Here is a 25725-nt window from a genome sequence, read left to right on the forward strand (position 1 = left end):
GGTGGGATATATTTGGATAAGTAGGCTACAAAAAAATTTGAGTTAGGCATTCCTACGGAAGTTAAAGCACAAAATTCATTCCTTCATTCATTCACCTTGTGGAAATACAATCACTGCAAAGGTACTAGAGAACATTTTTAACATTTAGGGACACTCGAGTTTGAAGTTACTCGGATTTTAGATGTTTTGTCCCTTTTCATCATTCAATTTCTTTTTTTTTTTTTTTTTTGATACACCATTTTTGTGTGTATTTTGCATGTCAATTTCATTTTTGTTCTCTAATTCTCTAGTACCCCCACCCCAAACTTAGTTGGTTGCAAATTCCAATAGCAACCCCAAACTTAATCTTTAGCAACATTCTACAATGCCTTAACTCAGAAAATACATTAAGGGACAAGTCCTAAAAGTCTCTAGGCTTGTAATGTAGTTTGTCACCGAACAAAAAGTTCTAATCCTACCGGCTAACAATTGGTTAAGAAAGGATAAATTTAACAAATTAAAACAGGGTAGGCTTCAAAAAGGCTCACAGGACCAAGCACTTTTGCCTCAGTGTGTAATTGACAAAGACCAATCAATAATAGAGAAACAATGCAAGTTCTAGAAATGTAGTTGCATGGAAAACTAATCTAAATATAAGTAAATTGAAAAACAAGATTTGGCAATGAACCTTATGGCTGAGATTTCTGGGAGTATGTGACTACCTAGCAACGCCGTACACTTCGCCTTTGAATCAAGTCACCCCTCCTTTAGAACTTTTGGAATACCGTTTCATCAAACAACTGTTACTAAACTGGAATAGATCACATGAAACAAAACAAATTCATTAATAATAAACAAGTGCAGGAGCAATTACAATAGGGAAATAAGTTCAATGGACTTCGACATTAAAAAGAAAATAAAAAGAAAATACACCAAAAGAAAAATTACTGAAAATAACATGTAGTGGGTTGCCTCCCACCCAGCGCTTCTTTATCGTCACTAGCTTGACTGCTAAGGATTCTCAGAGGTCCTTCAGAATGAGTGCCACCCTTCCTTTTGGTAGGTCACCACCTAGGTATGGTTTAACTCTTTGTCCATTTACTTTGAAACTTCGATCTCCTTCAGGTGTCACTAGTTCAACAGCTCCATATGGTGACACACTTTTGACCAAGAATGGTCCAGACCATTTTGATTTGAGCTTCCCAGGAAACAGCTTCAACCTGGAGTTATACAACAAAACTAGCTGTCCACAGTTAATATCCCTAGGCACTAAGTTTTTGTCATGATACCTTTTTGTCCTGGCTTTATAGATGAGCGCATTTTCATACGCTCTAAGCCTCATCTCCTCAAGTTCATTAAGTTTCAAAATTCTTTTCTTACCAGCGGCTACTTGATCAAAATTTAAGGCCTTAATGGCCCAATAAGCTTTATGTTCTAGCTCGACTGGAAGATGACATGCCTTCCCATATACTAACTGATAGGGTGAGAACCCAAGATGGGTCTTAAAGGCTGTCCTATATGCCCACAGTGCGTCATCTAATTTCCTGGACCAATCTTTCCTATTTGACGCAACTGTCTTCTCCAGAATCTGTTTCAGCTGTCGGTTTGAAACCTCTGCTTGACCACTAGTTTGTGGGTGATAGGGAGTTGCAACTTTGTGCTTAATGTTATACTTTTTGAGCACATTTTCAAGAAAATTATTGCAAAAATGCTTCCCCCCATCACTGATCAATACTCTAGGGGTTCCAAACCTAGTGAAAATATTCTTTTGAAGGAAGTTGACAACCGTTTTGGCATCATTAGCAACACATGGTATCGCTTCAACCCACTTTGTGACATAATCAACACAGACTAGAATATGGAGATAAGAGTAAGAGGAAGGGAATGGTCCCATAAAATCAATACCCCAACAATCAAATGGTTCAACTTCAATGATTCCTTTTAGGGGCATTTCATTCCTCTTTGATATGTTACCTGTCCTTTGGCATCTGTCACATCTTGTGACAAAGTCGTGGCAATCTTTGAAAAGGGTGGGCCACCAGAATCCACTTTGCAAAATTTTTGCAGCTGTTCTTTCTCCACTGTGGTGGCCTCCATAAGCTGAGCTATGGCAGTGCCACATGATACTATGTGCTTCCTCACCTGCAACACAACGTCTAATCAAACCGTCAGTACCTACCTTAAACAGATATGGGTCATCCCACAAGTAGTGATTTGCATCTTTGAAGAACTTTTTCCTCTGAGGGTAGGTTAGATCATCAGGAACTATGTTGCCGGCCTTAAAGTTTGCCATGTCAGCAAACCAAGGTCTTTCTCCAATAGCAAACAGCTGTTCATCAGGGAACTCGGCCTTGATGGCCTTCTCCTTCTTTGTTACCTCATCATTCTCCAGCCTTGAGAGGTGGTCAGCTACCACGTTCTCGACTCCCTTCTTGTCACGAATTTCAAGATCAAATTCTTGCAATAATAGGATCCACCTCAACAGTCGAGGCTTTGAATCCCCTTTAGTTAAGAGATATTTGAGAGCTGCATGATCTATAAAAACAATGACTTTGGAGCCTATTAGATAAGAACGAAATTTTTCCAATGCAAAGATTACCGCAAGCAACTCCTTTTCAGTTGTGGAATAGTTAACTTGATTTTCATTTAAAACCTTGCTTGCATAGTAAATTGCATGAAAAAATTTGTTCTTGCGTTGGCCTAGGACTGCACCAACAGCATAATCACTTGCATCACACATAAGTTCAAAAGGTAAATTCCAATCGGGTGCAATGATTATTGGTGCAGTCACCAACTTGTTTTTAATCAAAGAAAAAGCATTTAGACATTCAGAATCAAAATTAAACTCATTTTCTTTGACTAAGAGGTTACAGAGGGGTTTGGAAATTTTAGAAAAGTCTTTTATGAACCGCCGATAGAAACCGGCATGCCCCAAGAAACTCCTCACTCCTTTAACATTGATGGGTGGAGGAAGTTTCTCTATAACCTCTATCTTGGCTTGGTCTACCTCAATGCCTTTAGCACTTATTTTATGCCCCAAAACTATACCTTCAGTTACCATAAAATGACATTTTTCCCAATTCAAAACAAGGTTAGTTTCGGTGCATCTTTTAAGTACAGCATTTAAATGGAACAAGCATTGATCAAAAGACTTACCAAAAACAGAAAAGTCGTCCATAAATACCTCAATGTTCTTCTCTATCATATCAGAGAAGATGGAAAGCATGCACCTTTGAAAGGTTGCCGGCGCATTACACAGCCCAAAGGGCATCCTTCGATAAGCAAACACTCCAAATGGACAAGTGAAGGAAGTCTTTTCTTGATCTTCCGGAGCCACTGCAATTTGATTATACCCCGAATACCCATCCAAGAAGCAATAAAAGGCTTGGCCAGCTAATCTCTCAATCATTTGATCCATGAATGGTAATGGAAAGTGGTCCTTTCTTGTTGCGGTATTCAACCTCCGGTAGTCTATACACATTCTCCAACCAGTGACGGTGCGGGTAGGTATCAATTCATTTTTTTCATTTGCTACCACCGTCATTCCTCCTTTCTTGGGTACCACATGAACTGGACTCACCCATGAGCTATCTGAGATAGGGTAGATCATACCTGCATCTAGTAACTTCAGCACCTCTTTCTTCACCACTTCCTTCATTGTTGGGTTAAGTCTCCTTTGAGGTTGAACTACCGGTTTGTATTCAGCCTCCATGTGTATTTTATGCATGCAATAAGCTGGACTAATACCCTTCAAATCAGAAATGTTCCACCCCAAAGCTCCTTGATTGTCTCTTAACACCCTCATTAATTTTTCTTCTTCCAAAGGTGTCAAGGTATTGCTGATGATTACTGGTTTAGAGGCATCCTTAGTGAGAAAAACATATTTCAAGTGAGAAGGGAGTTCTTTTAATTCTGGATTTTTCTCTCCTTCTCCACTCAAAATAGGAGCATCCATAGAGTGCTTACCCATTAATTCTTCTATTTTTACCGGACCCAACTCTTGCTTGCTTGCTGCTAGTTGCTTCACACAATCACTTACTTCAAGATCTTCATCATCTTCACCTTTTGCTATAGAATTCACAATTGCACGTTCAAGAGGGTGTGTTGGTTGATGTTCACAAGAGTCATCTTTAACTATTTCTTCAACAATGTCAATCCGGTAACACTTGGGATTTTCATCTTTGTGCTTCATGGCCTCAAATATATTAAACACTACTTGCTCCTTATGAAATCTCAACATTAGCTCTCCTTTCTCAATGTCAATCAAAGCACGGCCAGTTGCAAGGAAAGGTCTTCCTAGAATGAGTGGCATATCCTCATCTTCAGCCATATCTAAGATCACAAAATCCGCTGGAAACACCAAGTCATTAACCTTGACTAGTACATCTTCAAGTATACCGAAGGGATAAGAGATCGACCGATCAGCTAAAGTAATGGTCATTCTTGTTGGTTTTGGTTCCCCACACTTAAGCTTCTTCATCATTGAGAGTGGCATCAGATTTATACTTGCTCCCAAATCACATAAAGCTCTACCAATGTCTACCGGTCCAATTGAACAAGGGATAGTAAAAGCACCAGGATCCTTCAGCTTAGGTGGTAGCTTCTTTTGAAGAATAGCACTACAATTCTCAGAAAGTGCAATGTTCTCATCATCCTTAGGCTTCTTTCGTTTAGTCAACAAGTCTTTCATGAACTTAGCATACAACGGCATTTGATCAAGAGCTTCACCAAAAGGAATATTCACCTGAAGTTGTGAGAAAAGTTGCATGAACTTCTTGAATTGGCCTTCATCCTTTTCTTTCTTCTTCGAAAGGTGAGGGTATGGAAGCTTCACATATGATGGAATAACCTGTGGTTTGTCTCCATCTTTCAAAATTTGACTCTTCGACTTCCTCAAGATTGAATCTTCATCAATTAACTTCTCACTTTTTTCTCCCTCTATTTTTTTCTTCCTTTCGTTTTCAACTACTCCATGATCATTTTCTTTTTCAACTACACCCTCATCATTTTTTTCAACTACATCATTCTCCTCTACCTCAACTACTTTATCAACTTTCTTTGGAGCTTTTGGAACTAAAGGTGTCAAAACCTTTTTGCTCCTCAATTCAATAGCATTACAAGACTCATTCTTAGGGTTATCTTTAGTGTTACCTGAGAATCCGCCTTTGTTTTGTTCAGCCAACTGCTTAGCCAATTGCCCCAGTTGAGTTTCAAGCATCTTCCTAGAAGCTTCATTGTTCTTTCTTTCAGCTTCTTGACTCTTCTTCATCTCTTCAAAGTTGCCTTGAGTCATCTTCATGAAATTCATCATAGTTTCCTCAAGAGCTGATGGCTTCCTTTGTTGTTGTTGGGGAGGAGTGAGCATCTGAGAGTTCAAAGCATTGTTATTTGAGTAGCTCAGATTGGGATGCTTGTTGATGCCTGAATTGTAGTATTGATTCTGCCTTTGATAACCTCCCATGAAGTTAGCTTCTTCATTTGATCCTTCCGGAACACATTCACCGTTGGGGTGTTCTTCACCACATAAGTCACATTTGATTGCAGCCACTTGTTGTTGCTTTTGAGCCAAAGTGAAGCCTTGAAACTCCTTAGTTAGAGCTTCGATTTGTTTATTCATAGCTGCTTGGTTAGCAAGGATAGCAGTTTGTTCACTCACCCCAAACACTCCTCTTTCTTTCTTTTTAGCTTGATCACGATACTCATTGCCAGCCATGTTTTCAATTAGAGCTTGAACTTCATGATCAGTTTTGCTCTTGAGACTACCTCCCGCGGAAGCATCTAAGAACATTCGAGTGTTTGGTGTTACCCCCTCAGTGAAGATTTGGAGGTATTGCTTCTCGGTGAACTCATGATTAGGGCATCTCTTGAGAAGCAAATTGAATCGCTCCCAAGCATCATACAATGATTCACCTTCTCCTTGCTTGAAGTTAGAGATCTCCATCTTCTTGTCCCAATACTTAGACATAGGGAAGTATTTCTCCAAGAACTTCAGCTCTAACTCTTCCCATGTTTGGACAGTCCCGTTCGGTATTGTTAGCAACCAATCTTTTGCTCTTCCCGTCAAGGTGAAAGGAAATAGCCTTAGCTTCTTTTGTGCTTCAGTCACGGTGGCAGGTTGCACACAAAACTCGCAGGTTTCAGCAAAGCGGCTCAAGTGTTCATGAGGACTCATAGCTTCAGTCCCATCGAATTGCTTGTCCCTCAAACCGTTGAGGACAGTTGTCTTGATGTCGAAGGCTACGGGGTTAGCTGGTTGAAAAGTGTGGGTCAGTTGACCGCGATGAGTGGCTAACCCGTAGTCTCCTAGCTTAGGTCTCGGTGGTACAACTCCTTCTCCTTCCATAGTTGCAGATTTAGGAGAAGAGACTGTTTCAGATTCACTTGAGAGTTGTTCCGGTATTTGTTCTCGAACACCCGGTGGAACGGACTGAGCTAACCTTTGCGATCGGACAGCTTTCCGAAGTGCTCTAGCAGTCCTTTCAATTTCTGGATCGTACTCTAAGTCGTCTGAGCTCTGTTTACCTCGCATAAACAGCAAAATACCTTAGTAGCACTGCACAACGCAAAGTAATCAAGTGAATATGAAAACAGAAAAATAAAATTAAAAACAGAAAAGTAAATTGCAAAAACCCTAAATTATAACGTAATTGCCTTGTTGAAATAATTCAACAGTCCCCGGCAACGGCGCCAAAAACTTGATAGGCGTTTGACAAGTGCACCAAATACTATCGAAGTAGTAAAAATATCGATCCCACGAGGACTGTTTTTAACTTCAATAATTCAATTTCGTTATATAATTAGGATGTGTAAAGTTTATTTTTAGTTTGCCACTAGGCAGAAGATTTGGTTTGATTTTATGAAATCAAATAAAAGAGAATAAAGATTTGATTAAGAAAATAAGAGAGAAAGATGAGATCAGATCCGTCGAATCCTCTAAGTTCCCCTAATTGGTCTACTGCACCTATTTATTATGAACCCTCTTCTAGTTTACGATGATTAACAAAATAGCCCTAATCAATCCCTTGAGTTAGGACTCTCTTCTTAAACTACAGCCCCTAATTCCTTAGGTGGTCTATTAATTCTTGAAGGTTTTACCGAACGTTAACCTATTATCACTAACAAACGATTATCTATTCCTAGACTAACCCTGTTTATTAGAACAATTCAATTAGGTCTAAGTCGAAAGCCATGGTCAGTGGTCATTCGTTCTCACAAAATCAAGTTATATGTGATCAAGATATAAAAAGCATTAAGAACAATTGAATTGAATAAACTAGAATTGAATTCATAAACAAAATAGAGTTTCACAGCAACATGTGTCAATTAGGGTTACAAAGATTCATCTCGGATCTAATCTCTAAGAGATTTAGCTACTCATAATTGAGTTTACAAATAGCATAATCAATGAAATAATTAAAACATACATGAATTGGTAAAAGGTTGAAGAAATCGCCCTTCTAGCCGTCTCTGATGTCTGAAAATCGCACTTTCCTCTCCAAAATCGTAACCCTTGTTCTTCAGCTTGAGTGCAGTATTTATAGAAGTCATGGGCCTGACCCATCAAAATCGCGCCGCGCCTTGTTAATTGGCGTGCCGCGATTTCCTCTTTACAGGAAGTGTGTATTTTTGCTTCAAAAATCGCAGCACGGCTTGAAATTGGCGTGGCACGATTTCCTTCGAACAGACTTCAACATTTAAGCTTTTTGCACTCCAGAACAGTAGAAATTGCATAAGAACTCTATCAAAATGTCACAATAAGTCCCTAATATTACGTAATGACAGAATGTCATCATTGCTTGAAACTCAACTGGGGCAATTAGCTAAGCAATTGGCTGAACAAAGTAAAGGTGGATTCTCAGGTAACACTAAAGATAACCCTAAGAATGAGTCTTGTAATGCTATTGAATTGAGGAGCAAAAAGGTTTTGACACCTTTAGTTCCAAAAGCTCCAAAGAAGGTTGATGAAGTAGTTGAGGTGGAGGAGAATGATGTAGTTGAAAAAAATGATGAGGGTGTAGTTGAAAAAGAAAATGATCATGGAGTAGTTGAAAACGAAAGGAAGAAAAAAATAGAGGGAGAAAAAAGTGAGAAATTAATTGATGAAGATTCAATCTTGAGGAAGACGAAGAGTCAAATATTGAAGGATGGAGACAAACCACAAATTATTCCATCATATGTGAAGCTTCCATACCCTCACCTTTCAAAGAAGAAAGAAAAGGATGAAGGCCAATTCAAGAAGTTCATGCAACTTTTCTCACAACTTCAGGTGAATATTCCTTTCGGTGAAGCTCTTGATCAAATGCCGTTGTATGCTAAGTTCATGAAAGACCTGTTGACTAAACGAAGGAAGCCTAAGGATGATGAGAACATAGCACTTTCTGAGAATTGTAGTGCTATTCTTCAAAAGAAGCTGCCACCTAAGCTGAAGGATCCTGGTGCTTTTACTATCCCTTGTTCAATTGGACCGGTAGACATTGGAAGAGCTTTATGTGACTTGGGAGCAAGTATAAATCTGATGCCTCTTTCAATGATGAAGAAGCTTAAGTGTGGGGAACCAAAACCAACAAGAATGACCATTACTTTAGCTGATCGGTCAATCTCTTATCCTTTCGGTGTGCTTGAAGATGTGCTAGTCAAGGTTAATGACTTGGTGTTCCCAGCAGATTTTGTGGTCTTAGATATGGCTGAAGATGAAGACATGCCACTCATTCTAGGAAGACCTTTCCTTGCAACTGGTCGTGCTTTGATTGATGTTGAATGTGGAGAGCTAATGTTGAGGTTCCATAAGGAGCAGGTAGTCTTCAATATCTTTGAGGCAATGAAGCACCAAGATGAGAATCCCAAGTGTTACCGGATTGACGTTGTGGAAGAAACAGACGAAGATAAATCCCTTGAATCTCAACCTATTCGATCTACGGAGGTGGAAAGTGTGGAATCTATAGACAGACAAGAAGTGATTGAAGATGTTGGAATGATAGAGGGTGTTAAGCAACTGGAAGTAAGCAAAGAACAGATGCAACAACAATCATCAGGAGACATCCGTGACAACAAGTATAGGGGATTGACAACTGGTAACAATGAAATAAAGACTACTACCACTGGTCCAGGTGGTAAGTTGGCTTATAAGAGGATTCCCTGCGGGATGCGTAATGGGCCGGCTGCTTTTCAATGGTGTATGCTTTCAACTCTCTCTGATACTTTAGAAAGAATTAGGAGGTACTGTGACGAAGGGTTGGCAAGAAACAAGCCTGTTGATGAAGCTGTGGACCTAAGGAAGTCTGGTGCACAAGGAACTTTCAAGGGTAAGGAACAAAAGCTGAAACGGTACCGTAAAGGAGGACTCCCAAACAATGAAGAGGGAGCCACATCAACTGATCCTTAGGGATAGTCATCAGTCAAGCTAGTGACGGTAAAGAAGCGCTGAGTGGGAGGCAACCCACTATTTAAATTTCAGGTATGATTTTATTGCTTTCAAAAAAAAAAACAAAAACACAAAAATATTTTTCTTTTCTTTTAATACAAGGCAGGAAAGTTTAAAAATTTGTTCAAAATATACCTCTTGCCAAGAAAATCATGCAAGGTACTGATGTCTTGCATGATTCTCTCCTCAAAAGTTTTTCAGATTAAAAGAACTCAGGCATTTTTTTCCAAAGAAATCAAATCTTTAGCCTGAGACAAGCAAAATCGCGTCGCGCCTATAAAGGGCCGCAACGCGATTTCAAAGGTTGCAAAAACACTCCCCCTGTTTCTCCAAAATCGCGGAAAGCCTATACTAAGGCGTGGCGCGATTTTGGGTGGTTTTTCAAAAATAAAAACTAACCGTTACCTTCCCCTAACCATCTGACCGTTACTCCCCCACTAATTCCCATCCAACCGTTGCAAACCCACCAAAAAGTAGCCGTTATTGCCCGTTACCACCAAAATCGCGCCGCACCTATTCTTTGGCGTGCCGCGATTTTGGCTCTCAGCCTATAAAAACCCAACCTTTGCACAATTTTCCTCATTCCAATTCCTACTGTTACTCTGCCAAATTTTCTCTAGACTCCCAATCACGAATTTCTTACAATTTCCATCATCTTTACCACTTCCTAAACACCACAAAATCACAAAATCATCACACCAATCATCATCCAATCCATTATCCTTCACCAAACTTTCACAAAATTTCCCAAACTTCACAAAACTTCCCTTTCACCATGTTCCTAAACAACAAATGGCCTCCAACCAAAGAAACACCCGCTCAAAGAAAGCCACCAACCCCAAGCCATCCACAACCAAATCCAAACGCCCTCGTACCGCATCCGAACCACCCGAAAACGCCATCCATTTCATCAATGACCAAGCCCAAGAGTTCCATCAATCTATGAAGAGTTTCGAAGTCATAGGGGAGAGGAAGTTTGAATTCACAAAGCTTGTGAATTATCCGTTCTTTGAGGCTGAGTTACGAAGGAGAGGGTGAACGAAGTTGAATGAGATGATCGATGAAGCGAACAACAAAACGGTGATCGTCTAATTCTTTGCAAATGCAAGGGTGTCCGATACACCCTTTCAATCTTTTGTTTGGGGCAAGATCATTGATTTCAGCCCTGAAGCCCTTAATGCATTGCTGAATGTTCAACCGTCGGAGGAGTGTTGGGTTGAGAAACTGAGGAGGGAAATCACTGACGATTTCAATGCCACCAAGCAAGATCAAGGGGATGGCATCTTTGAGGGATTAAGCACACCGGGGGCTGGACACCCGGATGATGATGTGAACATGGGCTGATCTACTATGGATTAGCATTTCCTGCTTTGTATTTTATTTTCGCTTATTTTTCTTTTGATGTATTTTCTTTATTTTCTTTTTATGTCGAAGTCCATTGAACTTATTTCCCTATTGTAATTGCTCCTGCACTTGTTTAATTAATGAATTTGTTTTGTTTCATGTGACCTATTCCAGTTTAGTAACAGTTGTTTGATGAAACGGTACTCCAAAAGTTCTTAAGGAGGGGTGACTTGATTCAAAGGCGAAGTGTACGGCGTTGCTAGGTAGTCACATACTCCCAGAAATCTCAGCCATAAGGTTCATTGCCAAATTTTGTTTTTCAATTTACTTATATTTAGATTAGTTTTCCATGCATCTACATTTCTAGAACTTGCATTGTTTCTCTATTATTGATTGGTCTTTGTTAATTACACACTGAGGCAAAAGTGTTTGGTCCTGTGAGCCTTTTTGAAGCCTACCCTGTTTTAATTTGTTGAATTTATCCTTTCTTAACCAATTGTTAGCCGGTAGGATTAGAACTTTTTGTTCGGTGACAAACTACATTACAAGCCTAGAGACTTTTAGGACTTGTCCCTTAATGTATTTTCTGAGTTAAGGCATTGTAGAATGTTGCTAAAGATTAAGTTTAGGGTTGCTATTGGAATTTGCAACCAACTAAGTTTGGGGTGGGGGTACTAGAGAATAAGAGAACAAAAAATGAAAGAAATATGAAATTGTCATGCAAAATACACACAAAAATGGTGTATCAAAAAAAAAAAAGAAATTGAATGATGAAAAAGGGACAAAACATTGAAAATCCGAGTAACTTCAAACTCGATTATCCCTAAATGTTAAAAATATTCTCTAGTACCTTTGCATTGATTGTTATTCCACAAGGTGAATGATTGAAAGATTGAATTTTGTGCTTTAACTTCCGTAGGAATGCCTAACTCAAATTTTGTGTAGCCTACTTATCCAAATATATCCCACCTTTCACCTAAGCCCCGTTATAACCCTAAAGACCTCAAAAGTGTGTAATGATATTGACTTTGATTAATGTTTAGAAACTTTTCAAGCGTATGGTAATATGTAGACCTGCATGTCGACTGGTAGAACCCTGTTTCAATTTGATGCGAGGAGTTGTGAATTGGTGGATGCGAACAAGTCAAACTAGCTCATCTTTAGCTAGAAGGAGAATGAACTTTTGGGTACTATCGTTTTGTCAGGTAACTGTTATTTTACTGTCGTTTGTCACTGTTGCAAGCAAATTCCTTGAGGACAAGGAATGGTTTAAGTTTGGGGTTGTGATGACATGCTGTCATTACGTAATTTTTAGGACTTATTGTGACATTTTGATAGAGTTCACGTGCAATTTATACTGTTCTGGAGTGCAAAAATCTGAAAAATTGAAGACTGTCTGAAGCAAATCGCGCCACGCCACTTTCCAAGCCTTGCTGCGATTTTGAACTAAAATTTGCACATCTCCCTGTCTGAGGGAAATCGCGGCGCGCCATATATCAGGCGTGGCGCGATTTTGTTGTTTCAGGCCCAAAACTCTATAAATACAGCACTCGACCTAAAGACCAAGAGTTACGATTTTGGAGAACGAAAGTGCGATTTTAACACCCAGAAGGCTGCAGCGGAGAGGATTTCATCATCTCTAACCCAGTTTATGTATGTTTTAATTCTTTCATTGATTATGCTATTTGTAAACTCAATTATGAGTAGCTAAATCTCTTAGAGATTAGGTCGGAGATGAACCTATGTAACCCAAATTGATCATATGTTGCTGTGAAACTCTATTGTTTATTAATGAAATTCTAGTCTTTATTCAATTCAATTGTTCTTACTGCTTTTTATATCCTGATCAAATATAAACATGATTTTGTGAGATCGAATGACTACTGACCATAGCTTTCGACTTAGACCTAATTGAATTGTTCTAATAAACATGGTTAGTCTAGGAATGGATAATCGTTTGTTAGTGATATTAGGTTAACGTTCATAAAACCTTCAAGGATTATTAGACCACCTAAGGAATTAGGGGCTGTAGTTTAAGAAGAGGGTCCTAACTCAAGGGATTGATTAGGGCTAATTTGTTAACTATCGTGAAACTAGAAAATCATTAGTAACAATAGGTGCAGTAACCAATTAGGGGAAACATAGAGGATTCGAAGACCTGATCTCATCTCTCTCTCCATACTTTCTTAATCAAATCTATTCTTCTTTACTTGATTTCTTAAAATCAAACCAAATCTACTGCCTAGTGGCAAAACAAAATAAACTTTTATACATCCTAATTATATAACGCAATTGAATTATTGAAGTTAAAAACAGTCCTCGTGGGAACGATATTTTTACTACTTCGATAGTTATTGGTACACTTGCCAATCTTTTATCAGCAGCTAAAGATTGTTTAAAATCATTACATCTGCCATCTCTAACATAGGCCATTATACTGGTATTTAAACCAAGCAGAGTTAAAGGTCTAATAGCAATTTGTATTAACCCAACATGTATATATTTATACTCTTTGAAGGATTCTAAATCCTTTTTACATAACAAGAAAATATTCTGAGAGTCTTTAGATATACGAACATTTTGTTCAATGGTCTTAACTGCCAATCTAGACTTAAAGTCAAACATCCCAAAATTATAAATTTCTTTTTTAGGGACAGATGGTATTACCCATTTGTTTAATTTTTCCAAATTATTTGGGAATTCAACCAATTCTTGATTGGTAGTAAGATCATTTTGATCTGGTTCTTCCATAAGAAAACAAAGGGCGAACAGTGTTATGACATAGTTAAATAACAAAGTAGAACAAAGTATTAAAACTTTCTCATGATCATAGTAACAAAAAGTTTAGACTTAAAAAACTTTTATAAAAGTCTCTAAACCTATCAACCCGTAGGGATAGAAGAGCAACGCTCTCAACGAGATATCGAACATAGTAATCTGACAAAAATTCAAGTTAACATCAGACATCAAATATCTCTAACTCCCTCCCCGGGAAAAAACGAGATTTTTGTCTAAAACAAGAATCACCAGATTCGTCCCAAAATTCTTTTATGTTTAAAATAAAAGTTATTATGATCATGACAATGTATTAATACTTATAACTACTAAGTTAAGAACTAAGTCATAACAATAGTTTAGCCTCTAATTGTCATTCAATTAGAGTTAGGAAGAAGATAGGTACCTGGATTGACAAAATGATAAAGGCGATGATAACAAAAATAGTATTTGGAGAAAATTCATCAATGATGAATTTATGATGGATAAATATTCTGATTTTAGAAATTGGTTTTTCAAAAAATTTCCTGATTGGGAACGTGATAAGATTAAAAATGATTATTATGATCATCTTAACAAAACTCAAAATTTTGTTCGTTTTGTTGAATGGTTCATAACCTATTTTGTTACTGAATCTGATACTGAAATTTTAACTCTAAAATCTAAACCTTGGTATATTACTGGGCAAAAGGATCCGATTAATACCCCCTTTCCTCCTGAAAGGAATATCATGTTAGGAGAGGATGTTGAGGCTGTTGCGTATTCGCACACTATGGTTGGACAAAAAATGAGTAATACCCATGTTACTTTGCAAGAGTCAAACTCGATTATAAAAGCTCAAAATTTTTCTAATGCTTATTTGGTTCGTATAGGAGATCAACTTTTATCTCTCGAAAAAGATATTGCTTTTTTAAAATTTTTGGTTGAGAAAAATATAGACAATCAAGAAATTATTATTAATAAAGATAAGGATATTCCTACACCTTCAAAAGGATTTTGTTATCAAATTAGTGAGTCTCCTATTATTCAACCTTCAGCAAAAATTGAAGGATTTAAAATTGATGATAATTCTAATGAATTTTTGAATACTCTTCAAGAAAAGCTTAAGAAATTGAATCTTAATGTTATTTCTAAAGATAATGATTCTGATGATGATTCTAAAGAGTCTTTTAATAATAATGAAGAAAGTGATAATATTGATCAACTCACCACTATGTTTGCTAATTATAGTCTTGATGATAAGGCTGATGTTAATATTAACACGGTTTACAGTAAAAGAGGAGTTGAAAAAATCTATTACGATAGACCTTCACCTCAAGATTTACTTTTTGAAGAAAATGAAGATTTTGTTCAAAATTCTTATTCTGGTAGATCCATTTATGAATGGAATATTGACGGTCTAAATGATAGACAAATTGTCACTGTGACTCAAAAGATGTTAATGTACGCAACTATTTGCAGACAACAGGGAAACCCTGATAGAAATATTGCTGTTTTTATAACCATCGGATTTGTTGGCCAACTTAGAGGTTGGTGGGATTATTACCTCAATGAGGCCCAAAGAGAAGAAATTCTTTCTCATAAAAAAATTGTTAAAAATGAAGCGACTGGCACTAGTATGGCCACTAATGAAGAAGACGCCGTTTATACGTTATGTCTTTCTATAATAAATAATTTTGTTGGTACTAGAATGCCTGTTGGAGAACGTATTTGTACTCTTTTACAAAATTTGAGATGTTGATGAGTCATAGATAGTATTATTTATTGCCTTATTTAGTTTAGTTTTATTTTAGATTTGATTTTATTTTATTGCATTTTATTTTAGTTTAGAATATTTTACTTCAAATTGTATTTTATTTTATTTTAGGAATAAATATATGGTGGAAGGTGTCTTGGAGCAAAAGAAAGAGGACTGGAGCAAATACAGCGCAAGAATACGAAGATACGGTACAAAAATATGTTCCCACCAAGTCAGAAGCTTGGCACGGCCAGTGCCAACATGTGGCACGGCCGTGCCACCTCCAGGAGTCTCTTTTGCTGCTTTTTCTTCGGGCCCAAGTTACCTTGTTGCAGCTTTACTGTTTTACCCTTTTAGTTGCTTAGTTTCTAAGTCGATTGTAAAGCTATAAATAGAGTAGCTCTCCACTATAAACAATCATCTTTACCTTGTTTATTTCAAGTACTATTTTAATAAAAGTCTTTATTTCTCTTTTACTTTCTTTGCAATTTACTTTACTGTTATTTTCTCTCTTCTTCCCCCATGTCTACGATGAACATGAGTGAGTAGACTTCTTCGTCTTAGGATTATTGGGGAGTCTAATGACCCAATCCTAAACGAAACATGTCTAAACCCTAATTTCTATGTAACCCTAATTTCTAATCTAGATTCACCGTCTTAACGTGGATTAACAATTATCAAACTGTGGAAGCGAAAGCGGAGGGTTTGATAATCGTTAATCCATCATCCCAAACATCAATTCATAAAGCGAGAGCGGAGCTTTGATGTTGGAACAAGTGAACCTAGACAATAATTGCAAAACAGTGAAATAGTCTTTGCAATTATTGAGACAAAGAGTAGTTTCAATCCTCTATGCATCTTCTAGTAATCATGTCAGTGAAATAGGCTTGGTTACTTGAAGTAAACTCTCACTGGACTTTCATCGGAAAGGTGAGGGGCTAAGGGAAACCGGTCTTTAGAAATTAGTGTGTAAATCATGAAATTAGATGTTTAGGTTTTGTTTAGTGAAGGATTAGTTATTATGATGAACCAATGATCCTAAGGCCCTTTATCATTATTGTTTTTAACTTCAGCAATCAACCATCCCTTTTACTAAATTTTCTCTCCCTCTAATCATTCACTAAAAGTTAATTAAGTTGACCAACTCCCTAGCGGAACGATAACTCTACTTACTACTACTACTTCGATAGGCCGTGCACTTGCGGTTTGGCCCTATCAAGTTTTTGGCGCCGTTGCCGGGGAGTTAACTAATTTAATTAGCTTTTCCTTAGTGATTAGAATTCTCTCTTCTTTCTCTTTTCTTTTTATTTTTAACTTTTTATTTTTCTGTTATCGTTAACTTCTTGGGTTCTCAACCTTGTATGCGAAGAACTAGAAATCAAGCGGTATTCATACCCGAGATCGAAAGGTTCTTACATAGAAGAAGGAGAGCGGCACAAAATAACATCGCCATGGCCAATCGCACTCTCAAAGAGTATGCAACGCCGTCTACGGCTGAGCCACAAGCTGTTATTGTGTACCCAACGGTTGAGGATGACAACTTTGAAATCAAGCCTGCCCTACTTAACTTGGTGCAGCAAAACCAATTCTCGGGATCCCCCACTGAGGATCCCAATCTTCACATCTCTGTTTTCCTACGAATTAGTGGAACCATGAAGGAGAACCAAGAAGCCGTAAGACTTCATCTCTTTCCCTTTTCCTTAAGGGATAGAGCTAGCGCTTGGTTCCATTCCCTCGAAGTCGGTTCCATTACTTCATGGGATCAGATGAGGCAAGCATTCCTTGCCCGTTTCTTTCCACCATCTAAAACCGCTAAACTTAGAGACCAAATCACGCGGTTCAACCAAAAAGATGGGGAATCTCTCTATGATGCGTGGGAGCGTTTCAAAGAAATGCTAAGACTTTGTCCCCACCATGGCCTAGAGAAGTGGCTTATAGTCCACACTTTTTATAATGGCTTGTCTTATACCACAAAGATGTCTGTTGATGCAGCTGCAGGTGGAGCACTTATGAACAAGAACTACACGGAGGCGTATGCCCTAATTGAAGACATGGCTCAGAATCATTACAAATGGACCGACGAGAGAGCCATCTCTAGTTCTTCATCCTCCAAAAGGGAGGCAGGTATACACGAAGTCTCTAACTATGACCACCTTGCTTCTAAAATTGATACACTAACTGAAAAACTTGAAAAACTCAATGTTAATGCTATCAATTCTGCTTCTACTCCTTCTTGTGAAATATGTGGTATAACTGGTCATGCTGGTGTTGATTGCCAACTAGGTAGTGCTATTAATGGTGTTGAGCAAATGAATTATGCTCAATACAACCAAGGGATGAGACAAAATCAAAATTTTTACAAAAACCAAAATCCCTATGGACAAGTAGCACCACCCGGTTATGCAAACAACCAAAGATTCACTCAGAAATCCAATTTGGAAATTTTGTTGGAAAATTCTATTGCCAACCAAAACAAACAACTTCAAGAACTCAAAAACCAAACCGGATTTCTGAATGATTCTCTTTCCAATCTCAATACCAAGGTTGATTCTATTGCTACTCACTCTAAAATGCTTGAAACTCAAATCGCCCAAATAGCCCAACAAGTGGCTACCTCTTCCCAAACAACGGGAGTCTTTCCTGGTCAAACCGAAGCCAATCCCAAAGCCCAAGTTAATGTCATATCTTTTGGGGGTAGTAAGTTAGGCGAAACTTTTGCTATGGTTAAAAACATTGGGAAAGAAAGTGTCAAGCCTTTAGATGATAAAATTGTGATAGAAGAAGCAAAACCGCTTGAAGAAAACAAAACTCCACCCCCCTTAAATCCTGATAAGCTTAAATTAGAGGGTAAGTTTGAAAAATTTGTTAACATACTTAGGAAGATTTGCATTAAACTTCCCTTTGCTGAAGCTTTGTCTAGGATGCCTCTATATGCCAAGTTTTTAAAGGAAATTTTTTCAAAGAAAAGGGCTATAGAGCATAATGAGACAATAGCCTTGGCTAAGGAAACTAGTGCAATCATCCAAGAAGCACCCCCTAAGCTTAGAGATCTAGGTAGCTTTGCCATACCGTGTGAAATTGGGAATGAAACCATAAACAAAGCCTTATGTGACTTAGGAGCTAGTGTTAGTTTGCTGCCTTTGTCTCTTCTTAAAAGGATAGGGATAGGAGAGTTGAAACCTACCGAAATGGAATTAAAGTTAGCTGACCGTTCTACCATGAAACTTGTAGGATTTGTCGAGGACATACCTGTTAAGATAGAGGGGATATACATCCCCACTGATTTTGTAGTCGTTGACATTGAAGAGGACGACGACGTCCCTATAATCCTAGGTAGACCTTTCCTCGCAACTGCGGGAGCTCTCATTGATGTTAAACTTGGTAGGATAGTCTTTCAAGTGAGTGATCAAATGGTAGGATACGAGTTGGAAAATGTTATGAAAGGTCCCGCTCTTTACTCTTGTTGCATGCTTAACGATCATGTTGTGAAAGAACGTTTTATAGCGTCATCTACACAATATGATATCTTTGATCCATTCTAAGGACTCTTTCTAACCGTCAAGCTAATGACATTAAAAGAGCGCTTCATGGGAGGCAACCCATGCATTTAATTGCTTTTGTTTTGTTTTTCTTTGTTTTAAGTTGTTTTGTAGGTAATTGTCCAAGTGTGATTCGAAAAAAATCAAGGAATTGAAAAATTCTGAAGCCCCCAGGACCAGAAAGGTGGCACGGCCCGTGCTAGGTATGGCACGGCCGTGCCAAGTTTTTAAAAGAAAAATTGAAGCTTGAAGTCAGAAAGATGGCACGGCCCGTGCCAAGGGTGGCACGGCCGTGCCCGTGTTCTTGTTGCCTATATACACAATTTTTTTTTCTTTCTTCTTCCTCATTCACAAACAACAACCCTCTTTCATCTTTCAAACTTCTCTCTAAACCTCCATAACCTTCAAACCTTCAAACCTTCATATCTCCCTCAATTCTTCACCAAACCACTCAATTCTTTCACCAATCAACAACAAACTTCATCCACAACAAAGACCACCAATCAAAAACATCTTTCATCCATTCAAAACCATAATTCACCAAAACCCTAATCTTTCAAAACCTAACCCAAACACCACAAAACCTTAACCAATCTCCACATCCAAACCAACAAACCTTCCTTAAACATCAACCCCAACCCTAAACCAATCCTTTCCACCAAAAATTCTCCCAAAACCTAAACCTTAAAAACCAATTCCAACAAGGGTCAATGGCTTCAAGAAGAAGTGGTAAAGAACCAGCAAGCTCTCAAGGAGGACCTCCCCCAAAGAAGCAAGCACAAGTGAAGAATCATGGAATAAACTTCAAAAACAACAAGCAACGGGACATGTATAAAATTCTAATCTCTAAACATTTGTATCCTTCTCGTTATCCTGATCCCAATACTTTAGATGTGATAGAGCTGTTTGATGATGTTTCTAGGTTGATAGGAAAGTTAGGTTGGACAGATTTGCTGAAACCTATGCGGGGTTATGAAAACTTCACTTATGAATTTTTAAGCTCAATTGTTTTCACTAAAGATAAGTTGAATTTTGATAACCCTAACCATAGAGTTGTTTTTCGGTTGATGAATATTGATTATGACATGTCACTTCAGCACTTTTGTGAGGCCTTAGGTTTTGCAAATGAAGGATATATTCATGATCATTGGGATCCTAGCCTAAAACAGGATAACTATGACCCAGCTGCCTTTTGGACACGTATCACCGGCGTTTCCAACTATGTTCCTAGAGCCAACAAAGCTAGCAACATCCACAACCCCGTACTTAGGTACCTCCAAAGTGTAATGGCTTGCACTATTTGGGGTAGAACCGAGCTAGGAAACACTAGAACCGATGAATTGTTCATGCTATGGGCAATGCTCCACAACCACCCCGTCAATACTTGTTTTTATTTGATTGATTACCTAGACTTTGTCGGTACTAGACCGGCCGGTAGAGGAGACATAGTGGTGGGTGGAATCATTACATATATAGCTAGGTGTTTTGGAGTGGGTGAAGATGAGGGGATCAAACCAATTGAGGGAAACAATAGGCTTAACACAGAGACCCTTATTGCTAGGAAGGCCATAATGTGTCCGATTTGCATTGAATCTTAGCGTGTGACAATTCGTTGGATAGGTAAACAACATAACTACGACATCCATGGGATATTTTTGCATTCTCTAAAAATTCGGCCAGAATGGAGGTTAAGAAAATCTCCTCGTTAATTTAGGACATTACTCGTTTTCGACCCATTTTTACTAGGAAGGCCATAAAGTGGCCGATTTGTATTGAATCTTAGCATGTGACAATTCGTTGGATAGGTAAACAACATAACTACGACTTCCATGGGATATTTTTGCATTCTCTAAAAATTCAGCCAAAATGGAGGTTAAGAAAATCTCCTCGTTACTTTGGGACATTACTCGTTTTCGACCCTTTTTTACTAGGAAGGCCATAATGTGGCCGATTTGCATTGAATCTTAGCGTGTGACAATTCGTTGGATAGGTAAACAACATAACTACGACTTCCATGGGATATTTTTGCATTCTCTAAAAATTCGGCCAAAATGGAGGTTAAGAAAATATCCTCGTTAATTTAGGACATTGCTCGTTTTCGACCCATTTTTACTAGGAAGGCCATAAAGTGGCCGATTTGTATTGAATCTTAGCATGTGACAATTCGTTGGATAGGTTAATAACATAACTACGACTTACATGGGATATTTTTGCATTCTCTAAAAATTCGGCCAAAATGGAGGTGAAGAAAATCTCCTCGTTAATTTAGGACATTACTCGTTTTCGACCCTTTTTTACTAGGAAGGCCATAAACTGGCCGATTTGTATTGAATCTTAGCATGTGACAATTTGTTGGATAGGTAAACAACATAACTACGACTTCCATGGGATATTTTTGCATTCTCTAAAAATTCAGCCAAAATGGAGGTTAAGAAAATCTCCTCGTTAATTTGGGACATTACTCGTTTTCGACCCTTTTTTAGTAGGAAGGCCATAATGTGGCCGATTTGCATTGAATCTTAGCGTGTGACAATTCGTTGGATAGGTAAACAACATAACTATGACTTCCATGGGATATTTTTGCATTCTCTAAAAATTCAGCCAAAATGGAGGTTAAGAAAATCTCCTCGTTAATTGGGGACATTACTCGTTTTCGACCCTTTTTTAGTAGGAAGGCCATAATGTGTCCGATTTGCATTGAATCTTAGCGTGTGACAATTCGTTGGATAGGTAAACAACATAAATACGACTTCCATGGGATATTTTTGCATTCTCTAAAAATTCAGCCAAAATGGAGGTTAAGAAAATCTTCTCGTTAATTGGGGACATTACTCGTTTTCGACCCTTTTTTAGTAGGAAGGCCATAATGTGTCCGATTTGCATTGAATCTTAGCGTGTGACAATTCGTTGGATAGGTAAACAACATAACTACGACTTCCATGGGATTTTTTTGCATTCTCTAAAAATTCGGCCAGAATGGAGGTTAAGAAAATCTCCTCGTTAATTTAGGACATTACTCGTTTTTGACCCATTTTTACTAGGAAGGCCATAAAGTGGCCGATTTGTATTGAATTTTAGCATGTGACAATTCGTTGGATAGGTAAACAACATAACTACGACTTCCATGAGATATTTTTGCATTCTCTAAAAATTCAGCCAAAATGGAGGTTAAGAAAATCTCTCGTTAATTTGGGACATTACTCGTTTTCGACCCTTTTTTACTAGGAAGGCCATAATGTGGCCGATTTGCATTGAATCTTAGCGCGTGACAATTCTTTGGATAGGTAAACAACATAACTACGACTTCCATGGGATATTTTTGCATTCTCTAAAAATTCGGCCAAAATGGAGGTTAAGAAAATATCCTCGTTAATTAAGGACATTGCTCGTTTTCGACCCATTTTTACTAGGAAGGCCATAAAGTGGCCGATTTGTATTGAATCTTAGCATGTGACAATTCTTTGGATAGGTAAACAACATAACTACGACTTCCATGGGATATTTTTGCATTCTCTAAAAATTCGGCCAAAATGGAGGTTAAGAAAATATCCTCGTTAATTAAGGACATTGCTCGTTTTCGACCCATTTTTACTAGGAAGGCCATAAAGTGGCCGATTTGTATTGAATCTTAGCATGTGACAATTCGTTGGATAGGTAAACAACATAACTACGACTTCCATGGGATATTTTATCATTCTCTAAAAATTCGGCCAAAATGGAGGTTAAGAAAATCTCCTCGTTAATTTCGGACATTACTCGTTTTTGACCCATTTTTACTAGGAATGCCATAAAGTGGCCGATTTGTATTGAATCTTAGCATGTGACAATTTGTTGGATAGGTAAACAACTTAACTACGACTTCCATGGGATATTTTTGCATTCTCTAAAAATTCAGCCAAAATGGAGGTTAAGAAAATCTCCTCGTTAATTTGGGACATTGCTTGTTTTCGACCCATTTTTACTAGGAAGGCCATAAAGTGGCCGATTTGTATTGAATCTTAGCATGTGACAATTCGTTGGATAGGTAAACAACATAACTACGACTTCCATGGGATATTTTTGCATTCTCTAAAAATTCGGCCAAAATGGAGGTTAAGAAAATCTCCTCGTTAATTTAGGACATTACTCGTTTTTGACCCATTTTTACTAGGAAGGCTATAAAGTGGCCGAATTGTATTGAATCTTAGCATGTGACAATTCGTTGGATAGGTAAACAACATAAATACGACTTCCATGGGATATTTTTGCATTCTCTAAAAATTCAGCCAAAATGGAGGTTAAGAATATCTCCTCGTTAATTTGGGACATTACTCGTTTTCGACCCTTTTTTAGTAGGAAGGCCATAATGTGGCCGATTTGCATTCAATCTTAGCGTGTGACAATTCGTTGGATAGGTAAACAACATAACTACGACTTCCATGGGATACTTTTGCATTCTCTAAAAATTCAGCCAAAATGGAGGTTAAGAAAATCTCCTCGTTAATTGTGGACATTACTCGTTTTTGACCCATTTTTACTAGGAAGGCCATAAAGTGGCCGATTTGTATTGAATCTTAGCGTGTGACAATTCATCGGATAGGTAAACAACATAACTACGACTTCCATGTGATATTTTTGCATTCTCTAAAAATTCGGCCAAAATGGAGGTTAAGAAAATCTCCTCGTTAATTTGGGACATTACTCGTTTTCGACCCTTTTTTAGTAGGAAGGCCATAATGTGGCCGATTTGCATTGAATCTTAGCGTGTGACAATTCGTTGGATAGGTAAACAACATAACTATGACTTCCATGGGATATTTTTGCATTCTCTAAAAATTCGGCCAAAATGGAGGTTAAGAAAATCTCCTCGTTAATTTAGGACATTGCTTGTTTTCGACCCATTTTTACTAGGAAGGCCATAAAGTGGCCGATTCGTATTGAATCTTAGCATGTGACAATTCGTTGGATAGGTAAACAACATAACTATGACTTCCATGGGATATTTTTGCATTCTCTAAAAATTCGGCCAAAATGGAGGTTAAGAAAATCTCCTCGTTAGTTTAGGACATTACTCGTTTTCGACCCTTTTTTACTTGGAAGGCCATAAAGTGGCCGATTTGTATTGAATCTAAGCATGTGACAATTCGTTGGACAGGTAAACAACATAACTACGACTTCCATGGGATATTTTTGCATTCTCTAAAAATTCAGACAAAATGGAGGTTAAGAAAATCTCCTCGTTAATTGGGGACATTACTCGTTTTTGACCCATTTTTACTAGGAAGGCCATAAAGTGGCCGATTTGTATTGAATCTTAGCGTGTGACAATTCATCGGATAGGTAAACAACATAACTACGACTTCCATGTGATATTTTTGCATTCTCTAAAAATTCGGCCAAAATGGAGGTTAAGAAAATCTCCTCGTTAATTTGGGACATTACTCGTTTTCGACCCTTTTTTTAGTAGGAAGGCCATAATGTGGCCGATTTGCATTGAATCTTAGCGTGTGACAATTCGTTGGATAGTTAAAAAACATAACTATGACTTCCATGGGATATTTTTGCATTCTCTAAAAATTCGGCCAAAATGGAGGTTAAGAAAATCTCCTCGTTAATTTAGGACATTGCTTGTTTTCGACCCATTTTTACTAGGAAGGCCATAAAGTGGCCGATTTGTATTGAATCTTAGCATGTGACAATTCGTTGGATAGGTAAACAACATAACTATGACTTCCATGGGATATTTTTGCATTCTCTAAAAATTCGGCAAAAATGGAGGTTAAGAAAATCTCCTCGTTAGTTTAGGACATTACTCGTTTTCGACCCTTTTTTACTTGGAAGGCCATAAAGTGGCCGATTTGTATTGAATCTAAGCATGTGACAATTCGTTGGATAGGTAAACAACATAACTACGACTTCCATGGGATATTTTTGCATTCTCTAAAAATTCAGCCAAAATGGAGGTTAAGAAAATCTCCTCGTTAATTGGGGACATTACTCGTTTTTGACCCATTTTTACTAGGAAGGCCATAAAGTGGCCGATTTGTATTGAATCTTAGCGTGTGACAATTCATCGGATAGGTAAACAACATAACTACGACTTCCATGTGATATTTTTGCATTCTCTAAAAATTCGGCCAAAATGGAGGTTAAGAAAATCTCCTCGTTAATTTGGGACATTACTCGTTTTCGACCCTTTTTTAGTAGGAAGGCCATAATGTGGCCGATTTGCATTGAATCTTAGCGTGTGACAATTCGTTGGATAGGTAAACAACATAACTATGACTTCCATGGGATATTTTTGCATTCTCTAAAAATTCGGCCAAAATGGAGGTTAAGAAAATCTCCTCGTTAATTTGGGACATTACTCGTTTTCGACCCTTTTTTAGTAGGAAGGCCATAATGTGGCCGATTTGCATTGAATCTTAGCGTGTGACAATTCGTTGGATAGTTAAACAACATAACTATGACTTCCATGGGATATTTTTGCATTCTCTAAAAATTCGGCCAAAATGGAGGTTAAGAAAATCTCCTCGTTAGTTTAGGACATTACTCGTTTTCGACCCTTTTTTACTTGGAAGGCCATAAAGTGGCCGATTTGTATTGAATCTAAGCATGTGACAATTCGTTGGATAGGTAAACAACATAACTACGACTTCCATGGGATATTTTTGCATTCTCTAAAAATTCAGCCAAAATGGAGGTTAAGAAAATCTCCTCGTTAATTTGGGACATTACTCGTTTTCGACCCTTTTTTAGTAGGAAGGCCATAATGTGGCCGATTTGCATTGAATCTTAGCGTGTGACAATTCGTTGGATAGGTAAACAACATAACTATGACTTCCATGGGATATTTTTGCATTCTCTAAAAATTCAGCCAAAATGGAGGTTAAGAAAATCTCCTCGTTAATTGGGGACATTGCTCGTTTTCGACCCTTTTTTAGTAGGAA

The 25725-nt window shown here is 37.9% G+C and overlaps 2 non-coding genes across 2 annotated transcripts; one reads left to right on the plus strand and one right to left on the minus strand.

Moving 5' to 3' along the window:
• Positions 1–5822: 5822 nt before the first annotated feature.
• Positions 5823–5929, plus strand: LOC146918767 (small nucleolar RNA R71). Its single transcript, XR_015017194.1, has one exon. It is a non-coding gene; the product is annotated as a small nucleolar RNA R71 (small nucleolar RNA).
• An 11142-nt stretch (positions 5930–17071) lies between these two features.
• On the minus strand, positions 17072–17178 carry LOC146918768 (small nucleolar RNA R71). Its single transcript, XR_015017046.1, has one exon. It is a non-coding gene; the product is annotated as a small nucleolar RNA R71 (small nucleolar RNA).
• Positions 17179–25725: the final 8547 nt, after the last annotated feature.

Source organism: Medicago sativa, chromosome 6 (genome assembly GCF_051527215.1).
Source record: "Medicago sativa cultivar Bolivia chromosome 6, Bolivia_mono, whole genome shotgun sequence".
NCBI lineage: Eukaryota > Viridiplantae > Streptophyta > Magnoliopsida > Fabales > Fabaceae > Medicago > Medicago sativa.